Source organism: Thermobia domestica, chromosome 5 (genome assembly GCF_964235325.1).
Source record: "Thermobia domestica chromosome 5, izTheDome1.hap1.1, whole genome shotgun sequence".
Lineage (NCBI taxonomy): Eukaryota > Metazoa > Arthropoda > Insecta > Zygentoma > Lepismatidae > Thermobia > Thermobia domestica.
Genome location: NC_137458.1, coordinates 16,323,172 through 16,337,409, shown reverse-complemented (window position 1 = coordinate 16,337,409; position 14,238 = coordinate 16,323,172).

Genomic DNA, 14,238 nt, shown 5'->3' with positions numbered 1-14,238 from the left:
GTTGCAGAATGACTGACATCTAACAGTTTTCCGTATATCACATACATATACTTACGTTACATTCCTCAGCTATATGTTATATACGTCCATTTGTACGTGAGATCCTGACCGCCTATATTGTTTTATACGGAAATCATGTATAGATGGAACACTTATACGGAAAGTATTATAAAACATGCGTTTTCAGCTATACGTCTGCTGTATGGTAAGTCCAAAAACTATAGGAATTACGCATGTACCCTACCTTCTCAAGTGCGCCACCTACATTTTTTTCTCAGTGTAGAGGATACAAAAATGGGTATTATTGACTTTTAAATTTAATCAATGCTAATGTCGAACATCGACCTTTTGTATGCCCAATATACTTTTATATTTTATTTCTGTATATTTTTACTTTCTGGAGCGACAATCGAGAAAAAATGATCATGAAAATAACACTCACAAATAGTTGTTTTGGTGCCACGATATTTGAATATGATTTCGTATTTATTACATGTCCTGCATTCAAATATAGCATTAGTTTTTGCATAGGAGCTCAAATTTCTTATATTGAAATATACGTTACACTGTATTATGTAATGTACATTTAGTAAAATTCATGGTTCAAATAAAACAACTAAACAATGAGTTTTTTAAAAATTATATTATACACATATTATTACATACAAAAATAGAGAAGAATGTAATCGATTAAACCAACTAGTCACTGAACACTTCGGAAGCTTCTTTTCCGTGACATTCTTGAATGTATTTCGAGAGTCCCTTTGTAAACTCCAGCAGTAACCTGTCATCATGTGCATATCCCATTTTCGTTGGTAGCGGCTCTGCATAATTTTAATATCCTTGTGAAATATTTTACCTTGTTCCTCATTGGTGTCTTCTAAATTTTCATGAAAATGGTCTGAGTAAATAGTGGCTAGTAAATAGTGAACTAACTGGATGGGAAACTGACAATAGAGGAAATAAAAATAGATACCAATCCTTTTAGAACTGCACAATTCGGGTAGAACTTCACGTTAAAAAGACACTGATCTAGTAAAAACGTAGAGCAGATAGAGAAAAACTGATTTCATATTTAGCTTCAGTGCTCCAAATATAGCTAAAATGAGTTTTAAAATGCTAAGCATACACACACACACACACACACACACACACACACACATATATATATATATATATATATATATATATATATATATATATATATATATATATATATATATATATATATATATATATATATATATATAATTGTAGCCTTGTGAATCGAATTCAAAATTTCAACGAATTTATATGTGTCGTGACTCCTACATGCCGGACCTCTGGTGCTTGGGGTTCTTGGTTCGATCCCAGTTCGCGCCAAGTGAACTTTGTGGTGGACAAACACAGTGTGTGTGGGTTTTCTCGGGATTCTCCTGTTTCCTTCTACTTTCTTCATTACACCATTTCATTCATTTCTCATTATCACCGTCTCCTTTATCGTGCACGGCATAACCGTGGGAGTGGTATATAAAACAAAAATTTCATTTCCATTTTTTTTTTTCGGAAAAAGGAATTTTTGGATGTCTATCCATCCATTTATTCATAAACTCGCTCGTCCCGATGTATATACACTTACATAGAGGCCACACCATTCAATGTATTCAGACAGAATTTGAAACTTAACTTTTTTATAAGATCATCTAGAGGTGTTCTTTGAACTTTTTCCCCGCTTCAAAAGTTTACTGGAGAGTGAAAAATCAAAATTTGCAATTTTAACGAATAATTTTGTTTATATTATTATGTTATTAACAATATATGTTAATAACCCATTTCAACTGAAAAATCAAAACTGGTATTTTTGGGGCTGAGATTTTCTTTGGGCGGTTTTCTCAAAAACTTTACACACAATTTTGATATCTTATAGATATACAGGGTGTTCGGAGTAAATTTAACATCGGTGGTGAAAACCTACAACGGGGTATATCTGAATCAAAACGAAATACAGTATATTGGAAACACGAAAAAGTGACATAAAGATGATAACAGTGAAAAGAGAAATCAATCACAAAGGAATCTCAGCATTACCAGCTGCGTCGAGGCGGCGCCTGAATCACACATGCGGTACACATAGTCTCCCGCGGAACAGCTCAAACGCCTCCCAAATCCTGTCGATTACTTGGGTCCTGATCAGCGCCGTAACTTAGATTTTTATCTGGGGGCAAGCATTATTACGCATATTTGGCCCCCTATAAAAAGTTGTTTTTCTAATTCTTGGACCCCTCTTTTCATCTTTCTCTTACTATTATGGGCTCCTTAGCCTGTGGGCCCTCCCGCACGGTAAGGTCTGCGGGGCCGTTAGTTACGCCCCTGGGCCCGTTCCATACATGACAAATTAATTAAGGGGACTATATTGCCAAATCTCAAAGCCATAAGAATAAATATTATTTCTAGGGCCCCTAGTAGTAGACTTTTTGTAATGAAGTGGGCCAACGACTCATATTTGTTTTATTTACGTTTATGTGCTGTTTTGTTTATGTAATGTAGTGAATCTGTTTGATGCTTCATTTATAATTTCATGTTCGTATCGTATATGGTTTAAGAACATTTTGTCTTAAAATGGGCCCCCTCGAACGGCTGGGAGCTTCCCTGGGGGCGCATTTGCCCCTCTTTCCCCCCCCACAAGTTACGGCCTTGGTCCTGATGTTACAGGCAGTGCGGTTGATGGCTTGCTCAACCACGCCCCACACATGCCTTATCTTATAAGCGTGTTTCATATCTTATAAATGAACACCTATGACAATATGATAGATGCCATTTCAAGTGAAAGACCAAGAAGTGGAGTAATTAAGTCTTCGGGGTAATTTTTGTTTGAAGTTTTCCGAACCGTCTATTATAATTTTTGTTCATATTTCATAAATAAATCTCTTAGTAATCACTATAACATGACTTAATTTTATAAATAGGAGCGAGAAAGATTAGTGCGATGGTCCATATCCTTTATTATTTCTTTATTAAATATCCGTTTAAATACGAGTTTTCCGATATTATCATTTAAATAGTAAAGAGTATTATTATTATTATTATTATTATTATTATTATTATTATTATTATTATTATTATTATTATTATTATTATTATTATTATTATTATTATAAGTATTCTGCCTTTTGGCAGGTCCTGGGACTAATGAAATTTTTTTTTTAATTATTATTATTTTAGGTTTGGGCCTGGAAATGTTTCTTCCTTGTTTCTCGATCTTCAGCTTCCTCTTTTAACTCCCAATATTTTCTTCTATCTTTCAAATCATCGATCAGCTGTATTCTTCTTCCTATTCTTCGTTTTCCTTCCATCTTTCCTTCTATGGTGGTATGAAGAAGACAATTTCCTCGGAAGATCTTTCGAATCAAATTGACCTTCCTACAAAGGATGCTGGCTAAGAGCGCCCTCTTCTCTCCTAACTTTTTCAAAACATATTCGTTTCTTTCTCTTTCTGTCCATTTTATCTTCTCCATCTTCCTCCAATACCTCATTTCGAAGTTCTGCTATTTCTTCTCTAACTTCCGTAAAATCCAAGTCCCTGAACCATAAAGTCCAATGCTCCAGGTATAGCACTTGACTAATTTCTTCCTTAGTCCAATATTGAACCTTCTAGTTAGGTCTAAGATGATGCTTCTTCGAGAATGCTTCTTTGGCAATGGCAACTTTTAACCAGATTTCTTTGGTGCCGTAAGCGTCTCTCGTCAAAATATTTCCCAGATACTTCAAATTATCGACCTCTTCAAATTCTCTTTGTTCTATTCTGGCCCGTAAGAATGCGTTTCCATGGGATATTTTCATGACTTTTGATTTTTCGATATAAATTTCCATTCCATATAGCTTCTCAATATCAACTATTTTGTCAATCATCTCTTGTAGTATTTCTTTGGTTTTAGCTATAATAACTGTATCATCTGCATATCTGATCTTATTAATGATCTGTCCTCCAAGCTTGAAATTTCCAATTCCCATTAATGCTTCCTTCATTAAACATTCGCTGTAAATGTTTAATAATCGTAGCGACATACTACATCCTTGTCTGACTCCTCTTCCAATCTCCATACTATTGGTTTCTTTTTGATTCAAGCGCAATTTCGCTCGTTATTCTATGTATTATCTGTCAGGAAAGTAAATGTACACCTATTTTTCGATTCTGGCATTCCTGCGCTCCATCCGTGGAGAGTATGACAATTAAATCAATCAAATGTTTACAGAGGGGCAAAGAGAAAAGTTTAATCTGAATAAGACATTGCAGAGGGGCACAAGCTGTGAATACGAATAGTGCATAGTGTAAATAAAGTACGACACTGAAAGAGAAAGCCAGAATCAGCTCTTAATCGCAGAAAAAAAGAGAAAGAATTGTCGAAGTGGGAACATAAAGCATAAATATTATAAATACGCCGACAACTAAAGTTTCAACACGTCCTGATCTTGGTGTAGTGGTTAAGGTGCTGGCTCACAAATGCAAAGGACGCCAGTTCAAATCTCCGGCAAGGTAGTTTCTAATTTTTCTTTCTTAATAATACATACAGCTCATGAGAGATAGTAAAAGAGGTTGTATTTAGTCTTTCGTGGCAATTATTATTGGTAATGTTTAGTACTGATAATACTTTTTGTCTTTGCGTATTGCTTTTATTCTTTTCTTCATTTCCAAAGAGAAGAATATCCGAACAAATGCCACCAAAATTCGTCTTATTTTGAATGTAAACGCCATTTGCAATTAGTGAAGAATAAAAATTGAACTTTTCGACGTAGCTGCAAAAAAGTTAAAAAAAAAAAAAAAACATGGAAGTGGAGGGGTTCGAATCCATACTCATGGTTATTAAAATAGAATTTCTACATATCTTACACTTCTCGACCACGTTTCTACGTTAGCAAGTAAAAGGCTTGTGTTTAGGTTAGGCTGGTCAATACATTTTGCAAAGATGTCCGGTTTAGTTCTGACGCAGCACAGGTGCGAGAAGGGAGAAAAACACTTTTTCTCTCTCCCTCTGTGTCTATTTATCTATCTATCTGTATACGTATATAACGCTATTTGTGAATGCCATAACCACCCTAATTTTCAGCGGATTGAGACGAAACTTGGCACAAACATTAATTGTTGAAATATCTTGATGAGTTTGTTAACCAGAATAATCAGATGAAAATGTTCAAAATGGCGGCTTTTCAAACTCTTAAAAAGTTCCAATGGAACCAAATTTCGCCCATAAATAGGTATTCAGAAAGTTTGAGTAACTTTTCCTCTTTTACTGAAATATTTGTGTGCAGGGACTTATCCTCTTTCATTGAAATATTGGACCCGATTAATCGCCTAAAAAAGGTTCACGCCCTTTCGCTACGGTCAGGCTTTTTTTTTTTTTTTTTTTTTTTTGCAGGAGGAGGGTTATTTTCGTATCGGAACAAGATGATTGTTAGTGATGATATGAAATTCCACATTGAAAGTGAAGTAACTAGTGAAACGTGTAATTTGAAAGAATAATATAATAAATGTGCTTTCCCCTAACACAGAGAACTGTAAATCATGTATTTCGCGTTCGGGAGCGTGAATGGCTAAGAGTGTTGTTTGATTTGCCTTTTAGTAACACATTGCATTGCAAATAAAGGTAGGCAACATTAATGGTAAGTAAAATAATAATAATAATAATAATAATAATAATAATAATAATAATAATAATAATAATAATAATAATAATAATAATAGGTGTGGTTTGTGGCAAGGCAATATCTTCCTCAATTCTTCTTCAAACGTAATGATTGTAACGCCATATCTCCCTTACAAACAAAATATTAGCAATTTATATCGAGTGAACGGGAAATTGTGGAGTGATGGGAGCAACGTTGGACAGTATGCACTCATAGTACTCAGAAAAATAATCGATTTCCATGCAAAATGAACGAAGAGTCATTGTCATGGGGAGTGATGGGGCTACGGCAGAGCCCTCTTTAGGAAAAATGTCGATAACTTATATCGAGAGAACAAGGGGTGATCGTAGGATGGGACCAACGTTGGACACCGTGCACCCATAAGGCGGATCGAAAAAATTAGGGGGGGGCGCCAGCTAGCCTTACTTATTTTTATATAATATAAAATTATATTGTCCAAATACACACGCGAGTTAGCTAGTAATATTTCATATTATTATTATTATTATTATTATTATTATTATTATTATTATTATTATTATTATTATCAACAGCGTCCTTTCATTACGTGTGCATGTTTGACATGAAACCAAAGAGAAGATCCATCATTCGTAAAAGGAACAAGAATAGCCTGTTACTTTAACTGTGAAGGACGGCGAAAATACGAAAAGAGTGTAGCGAAAAGAAACAATACTTTCTTTCAAATGGGATAAAAATCAAGCCCAGATAGATTCGAACTCGCATGGTCGGCGCGAAAAGCCAGTGCTTTGTCCACTATTTTTTTTTAACTGACTCACCGAACGTGTTTCAGTAACTTACTTATTGCTAATTTTACTTGCTTTTTCTAATAACTTATAACGAACGGGATACAGAAACATCGAGGACATTTAAAAATCATAAATATTCTCCCGCCGAGAATCGAACCCGGGACACCATACACCAAATTCGCACGTGCTAGCCACTAGACCAAAGGGGAGGGCAACGCTCACCCCCTCTGTCGTTAGGGATTACGACCACTGTATTGGCAGCTATCACTTCTGTGGGTTGTATACTATGATCGCATGTTCCTTCTTTGCTGGAAGAGTTAAACCTACATTCTATGTAATACATGAGGTATTTAGACCTACATGCTCTTCATATAATGTAATAAAAGGGCCATGCTGGGAATAAGAAAAAGAACATTCCTTGGACAAAACGGAAACTATTGGCATCAGAAATATTTATCTACGAGGCATGCGCAGTAGTATATTTCAGAATAGTTACTGTTTAGTTCAGTAAACGAAGAAAGGGGTATAAAAAAGCAAATATGTCGCGTCAACGAGACCGACCAGAGTTGACAGAGGCGGAAACAGATGTGTAGTAATACAACAACTTGGTTAAATTGATAATTGGTAGATACATGCATAGATACATGCATAGATACATGCAATTTCTGGTTAGATACTGAAACTCCTGTCGGATTTTAATACATGACGTATTGCAGGATACAAAATGCTTTGCATTACTTATTTGTTTGTAGACAGTTACTAGCTTAGTGTTCTGAAAGGTTGTGTATAAACTAGGGATAGCCAATTCCGGAATTATTACTTTCCGTACTCCCGAAGGCAAAACCGGACAAATTCCGGAATTCGGAAATTCCCATTTTGGAATAATTCCGAAATTCGTCCAATCCGGAATTCGGAATCAGAAATTTCTGATTTCGTTAACATTCCGGAATTCGGAAAAATTCGACACCGAAAGAGAAATCCAGAAACAGCAGGTAAACGGAGAAAAAAGAGTGGAAATTGTTAAAGTGGAAACAAATTACAAATACGAATAGGGATTAGCACGAGTCGAGCCAAAATTCGACTCGACTCGGGATCAATTCGAGTCGAGTCAAAGGTAATTTTCTTGACTTGAGTTCCGAGCCAAGTCGCTGTTTTCGAGGTCGAGTTTCGAGTTGAGTCAAGTTTGATAATGACTCGCTCGCTCGTTCAGCTCGTTTTAACTCGTTTTGAAATAATGGCATGAGTAGAGTGGAAAGCGAAAGCCATAAGAAATGTAAGCAGTAATGTGGAATACTTTCAGTGTTGCTCACGACAGGGGTGAATCTCGTCTCGTGATTTTAGTGCATCTCGTGAGGCAATTTTAGTGTATCTCGTCTCGTCTAGATAACGAGAAGACAAGAATTTTTTTATTATTATTACGAGACAGCCTCAAATATCGTAATCACCAATATAAGTATATACTGTAGTTCTTAAAATCAAGGCTGTGACCTGCATGGTCGTATTCTTGAGCCCAAGCAGAAGACCAACTCGGGTAGTGATATCAACCAGTTCGGTTCGTATCAACTGAGCGAACAGCTCCAGTCGGATCGGCCCAATTGAGCCGATAACCTGAGCCGGCTCAGTTGGAACGAGCCATCGACTCAGCTTAATTAAACCGATGGCTCGAGCTTTCTCGGTTGGGATGGGTCACCTACTCGGCTCATGAGAACCGGTTCGAGCCAGCTAAGTTGAAACTAGTCCATCGGCACGGTGCGACTCAGCTCAACTAATCCGATGGCTCAAAATTGGCTCGGTTGGGTGAGCTGTTGGCTCGGCTCACTTTTCGGTTCAGTTCGATAGTAAATGAGCTGTAAGCCGAGCCGCTTGAGCCGTTGAGAAGCCTAAACCCGGTCCCAGCTGTTTTGAACATGTTTGGCTGAAGCCTGTAACTTTTAACAATTTTTGGCTCGAGCCCACATACTTGCCCTTTCGGAACTCAAACCCAGAACGTGACCGATGTCCTTGCCTCCTGAAGACTTCTCGACGACCGAGATCGACAGTCAATTATCTTTTACTATTCAGATATAAACCACATATTTTTTAAAGATTGTATACGGTGTTGATATACTAATAATAATAATAATAATAATAATAATAATAATAATAATAATAATAATAATAATAATAATAATAATAATAATAGTAATAATAATGGCATTAAAAGTTTTAAACTTGCCCTAAAATTTGGCAAAACTTACTTAAAATTAGAGATTTCGGCGAAAGGGTTCCGCACCTTCAAGACACATCTCTGCAACTACCCGAATTTTAAAGTCGAGCGTTCCATTCAAGTTTTATGTAACAGTATTCTACTGTATGTTTTAAGGAAAATAACTGTAATAAATATAACTGAATATCACGCAACAGTAAGGCATATAATAAACTAATTTTTAGGATATGCAGAGGTAAATATAAAAGCTTTGCTACAAAAATACCTACAAAGACCATAATTCAATGATCTCTGAAATACAATGTAACGAAATAGCCTATGAGATTCAGCCTACAGAGCAATTGTTACTTAAAGAATGGACATATACTATTTCGAGAATCGAGACAAGACGGGAAATGTTTAAGATACTTGTCGTCTCGTCTCGATTCTCATCTCCAAAGCGAGACGAAAATTTTGAGTTAGCCTTATCTCGTCTCGAATGTAAAATGTTAATTCTCAGGTTATTTTGTTTGTTTTAGAAGCCAGATGAGAAATTCCTCTTCTCGTGGACAACATTAAACCAAACCGAAATATTCTTTCCAAATGTCACGTTTCTGCTTGTATTGACCTGAGCGATAATTGGCTCCTAGCTTTTAATCTTCTACGAGATAATAATAATTATTAGTTTATTATTATTACTATTATTATTCCTGAAGATTTGATAGTTCAAGTATTGAAACATCCGAGTATTCAAATATCTGAATATAATGAAACGTATGTCATCACCGATCAATCGCCATCAAAAATCCTAAATTAACAAAACAAAAACAAACAAAAAAAAATGCGACGCCAATTCGCACAAGCACCTTGACCACTTTTTTTTTTTTTTTTTTTTTTTTTTAAAAGTTAACTGAGCCACCGAACGAGCCTCAGCAACTTACTTGACCTAACTACACTTGATTTGCTTTACGTGCTTTACTCGGTTAACTGGCTTTACCTAGGAACGAAGGGAAACGAACACAGAAATAACGACGACAATTAAAATCACAAAGGCTCTCCCTCCATGAATCGAACCCGGGACCCCGTAGACCACTGAACCGCGATCGCTACGCGGCAAACCAATCGTATTTAGTCTGGTTACGTTAGGTTTCTTTGTCTCTGCTTGCAAAATTGTGTGTCATATTACTTCGATTCAAAATGTCTTTCGTATTTCTTTTATGATGTCGGCAAAGTTTACATTAATAGCTTGAGTTGTTCTTAAACCGTTGGTTCACAAGTTTGTTTTTTCCTCCACACGAAACTGCAGATATGACAGATTGAATTCTCATACTCTCCGTTTCTTTCAAAGCAGTCGCCTAGTCAAAGTCCTATTTCCGCCACGGAATTCAGGTAAATTCCGGAATTCAGAAGAATTCCGGAAGTCGGAAACAATCCGGAATTTTAAAAATTCCGGAATTGAAAAAACTCCGGATTTCGAAAAATCCGGATTTTACCGAACTCCGGAAGATTAACGAAATCAGAAATTTCTAAATTCCAGATTTTTCCGAATTAGGGAATTATTGAAAATCGGAATTTTCGGAATTCCGGAATTTGTCCAGTTTCACTTTCGGGAGTACGGAAAGTAAAAATTCCGGAATTCGCTATCCCTGGTTTATACACAACCTTTCAGAACACTAAGCTAACTGAATATGTAAACGGCTTTCGTTAAATCCAAGTTCTTATTCCCAGCATGGCCCGTTTATTACATTATATGAAGAGCATGTAGCTCTAAATACCTCATGTATTACATAGAATGTAGGTTTAACTCTTCCAGCAAAGAAGGAACATGTGATCATAGTATACAACCCACAGAAGTGATAGCTGCCAATACAGTGGCCGTAATCCCTAACGACAGAGGTGGTGAGCGTTGCCCTCCCCTTTGGTCTAGTGGCTAGTACGTGCGAATTTGGTGTATGGTGTCCTGGGTTCGATTCTCGGCGGGAGAGTATTTATGATTTTTAACTGTTCTCGATGTTTCTGTGTCCCGTTCGTTACAAGTTATTAGAAAAAGCAAGTTAAAGCACAAGCAAGTAAAATTAGCAATAAGTAAGTTACTGAAACACGTTCGGTGAGTCAGTTAAAAAAAATAGTGGACAAAGCACTGGCTTTTCGCGCCGTCCATGCGAGTTCGAATCTATCTGGGCTTGATTTTTTATCCATTTGGGAGAAAGTATTGTTTCTTTTCGCTACAGGTCTTTTTGCTACACTCTTTTCGTATTTTTCGCCGTCCTTCACAGTTAAAGTAACAGGCTATTCTTGTTCTTTTTACGAATGATGGATCTTCTCTTTGGTTTCATGTCAATCATGCACAAGTAATGAAAGCTGGTAATAATAATAATAATAATAATAATAATAATAATAATAATAATAATAATAATAATAATAATAATAATAATAATAATATGAAATATTACTAGCTAACTCGCGTGTGTATTTGGACAATATAATTTTATATTATTGTGTAAAAATAAGTAAGGCTGACTGGTGCCCCACCCTAATTTTTTCGATCCGCCTTATGGGTGCACGGTGTCCAACGTTGGTCCCATCCCACGATCACCTGTTCTCTCGATATAAGTTATCGACATTTTTCTTAAAGAGGGCTCTGCCGTGGCCCCATCACTCCCCATGACAATGACTCTTCGTTCATTTTGCATGGAAATCGATTATTTTTCTGAGTACTATTAGTGCATACTGTCCAACGTTGCTCCCATCACTCCACAATTTCCCGTTCACTCGATATAAATTGCTAATATTTTGTTTGTAAGGGAGATATGGCGTTACAATCATTACGTTTGAAGAAGAATTAAGGAAGATATTGCCTTGCCACAAATCACACCTATTATTATTATTATTATTATTATTATTATTATTATTATTATTATTATTATTATTATTATTATTATTATTATTATTATTATTGTTGTTGTTGTTGTTGTTGTTGTTTTACTTACCATTAATGTTTCCTACCTTTATTTGCAATGCAATGTGTTACTAAAAAGCAAATCAAATAACACTCCTCGCCATTCACGCTCCCGAACGCGAAATACATGATTTACAGTTCTCTGTGTTAGGGGAAAGAACATTTATTATATTATTCTTTCAAATTACACGTTTCACTAGTTACTTCACTTTCAACATGTAATTTCATATCATCACTAACAATCATCTTGTTCCGATACGAAAATAACACTCCTCCTGCAAAAAAAAAAAAAAAAAAAAAAAAAAAGCCTGACCGTAGCGAAAGGGCGTGAACCTTTTTTAGGCGATTAATCGGGTCCAGTATTTCAATGAAAGAGGGTAAGTCCCTGCACACAAATATTTCAGTAAAAGAGGAAAAGTTACTCAAACTTTCTGAATACCTATTTATGGGCGAAATTTGGTTCCGTTGGAACTTTTTAAGAGTTTGAAGGGCCGCCATTTTGAACATTTTCATCTGATTATTCTGGTTAACGAACTCATCAAGATATTTCAACAATTAATGTTTGTGCCAAGTTTCGTCTCAATCCGCTGAAAATTAGGGTGGTTATGGCATTCACAAATAGCGTTATATACGTATACAGATAGATAGATAAATAGACACAGAGGGAGAGAGAAAAAGTGTTTTTCTCCCTTCTCGCACCTGTGCTGCGTCAGAACTAAACTGGGCATCTTTGCAAAATGTATTGACCAGCCTAACCTAAACACAAGCCTTTTACTTGCTAACGTAGAAACGTGGTCGAGAAGTGTAAGATATGTAGAAATTCTATTTTAATAACCATGAGTATGGATTCGAACCCCTCCACTTCCATGTTTTTTTTTTTTTTTTTTTTTAACTTTTTTGCAGCTACGTCGAAAAGTTCAATTTTTATTCTTCACTAATTGCAAATGGCGTTTACATTCAAAATAAGACGAATTTTGGTGGCATTTGTTCGGATATTCTTCTCTTTGGAAATGAAGAAAAGAATAAAAGCAATACGCAAAGACAAAAAGTATTATCAGTACTAAACATTACCAATAATAATTGCCACGAAAGACTAAATACAACCTCTTTTACTATCTCTCATGAGCTGTATGTATTATTAAGAAAGAAAAATTAGAAACTACCTTGCCGGAGATTTGAACTGGCGTCCTTTGCCTTTGTGAGCCAGCAATTTAACCACTACACCAAGACCAGGGCGTGGTGAAAGTTTAGTTGTCGGCGTATTTATTGTATATGTGTTTTATGTTCGGACTTCGACTTCTCTCTCTCTTTCTTCTGCGTTTAGCAGCTGATTCTGGCTTTCTCTTTCAGTGTCGTACTTTATTTACACTATGCACTATTCGTATTCACAGCTTGTGCCCCTCTGCAATGTCTTATTCAGATTAAACTTTTCTCTTTGCCCCTCTGTAAATATTTGATTGATTTAATTGTCATACTCTCCACGGATGGAGCGCAGGAATGCCAGAATCGAAAAATAGGTGTACATTTACTTTCCTGACAGATAATACAGTACAAGTTGCGAATAAGCCGTCGGTCTCTCCAATTGACTCCGATTTCTTTAAGTAATTTCAGAAGTTTGGTCGAAAGCTTTTTGCCAGTCGATGAAGCATAAACACAACTCTTCCTTCACGCCAAGAACTCGTTCCAATACAATTCTCATCAATCCATCATCATCTCTGGTGCCTTTACCTTTCTGAAATCCAAATTGATTTTTCTCTAACATCTCTTTTATCTTACTTTCCAGCCGCTTGTTCAGTACGCGCGCAATAATCTTTTCAGTGTCGGAAATGAGGCTAATGGTTCAGTGGTCGCTGAACTTCTTTGCTTCCTTTTTCTTAAGTAATAGAGTCATTGTAACATCAAGAAAATCCTTTGGCCATTCTTCACTCAGGTAGATCTTGTTAATATGTGAAGTCAGTATTTTCAATGCATTGTCTCTTAATCACTTATGCAAATCTGCTGGTATGTCATTAGGGATGCGCACGAGACAAGATTTGTGGCTGTCTCGTCTCGAAAATGTGCTGTAAAAGTGATGTATCGACTCGAAAAATGTATATTTCTCTATTGAAAGAGCCGTGTCTCGACTCGAATTTTCTCAGGAAAATTCTGTCTCGACTCGTCTCGTGCGCAACCCTATATGTCATCGTATTCAGTAGCCTTCCTCCTTCGTATGTCTTTGATTGCTTGTACTACTTCCTGAACAAAATTCATTTTCTTAACTACAGATAATAAGAAAAATGCTCAAATTTAAAATTGGAAGATTCATAATAGAATATGAAATGGTATATTTTTATTAGCAAATTACAGTAATACAAGTAGGAGAAACCTTGGAATACAATTCAAACATGGTCCGATCTAAAACTACCTCATATCATACACTTACTGTACTTTCAACACAACATTAATCCTTAGCAATTTAAATAAAATAATAATAATAATAATAATAATAATAATAATAATAATAATACAGAATCTCTGCTGGTGGGATAAAGAAATTGGTACTATAGACCAATGGTTCCCAAACATGGGCGTTAATGCCCTCCAGGGGGCGTTCTCTTTTCCAAAGAGTGCGAAGGAACAAAAAAGGGACAATAGACTATTTAGGGGATGTTAGAAGTTTCATGATC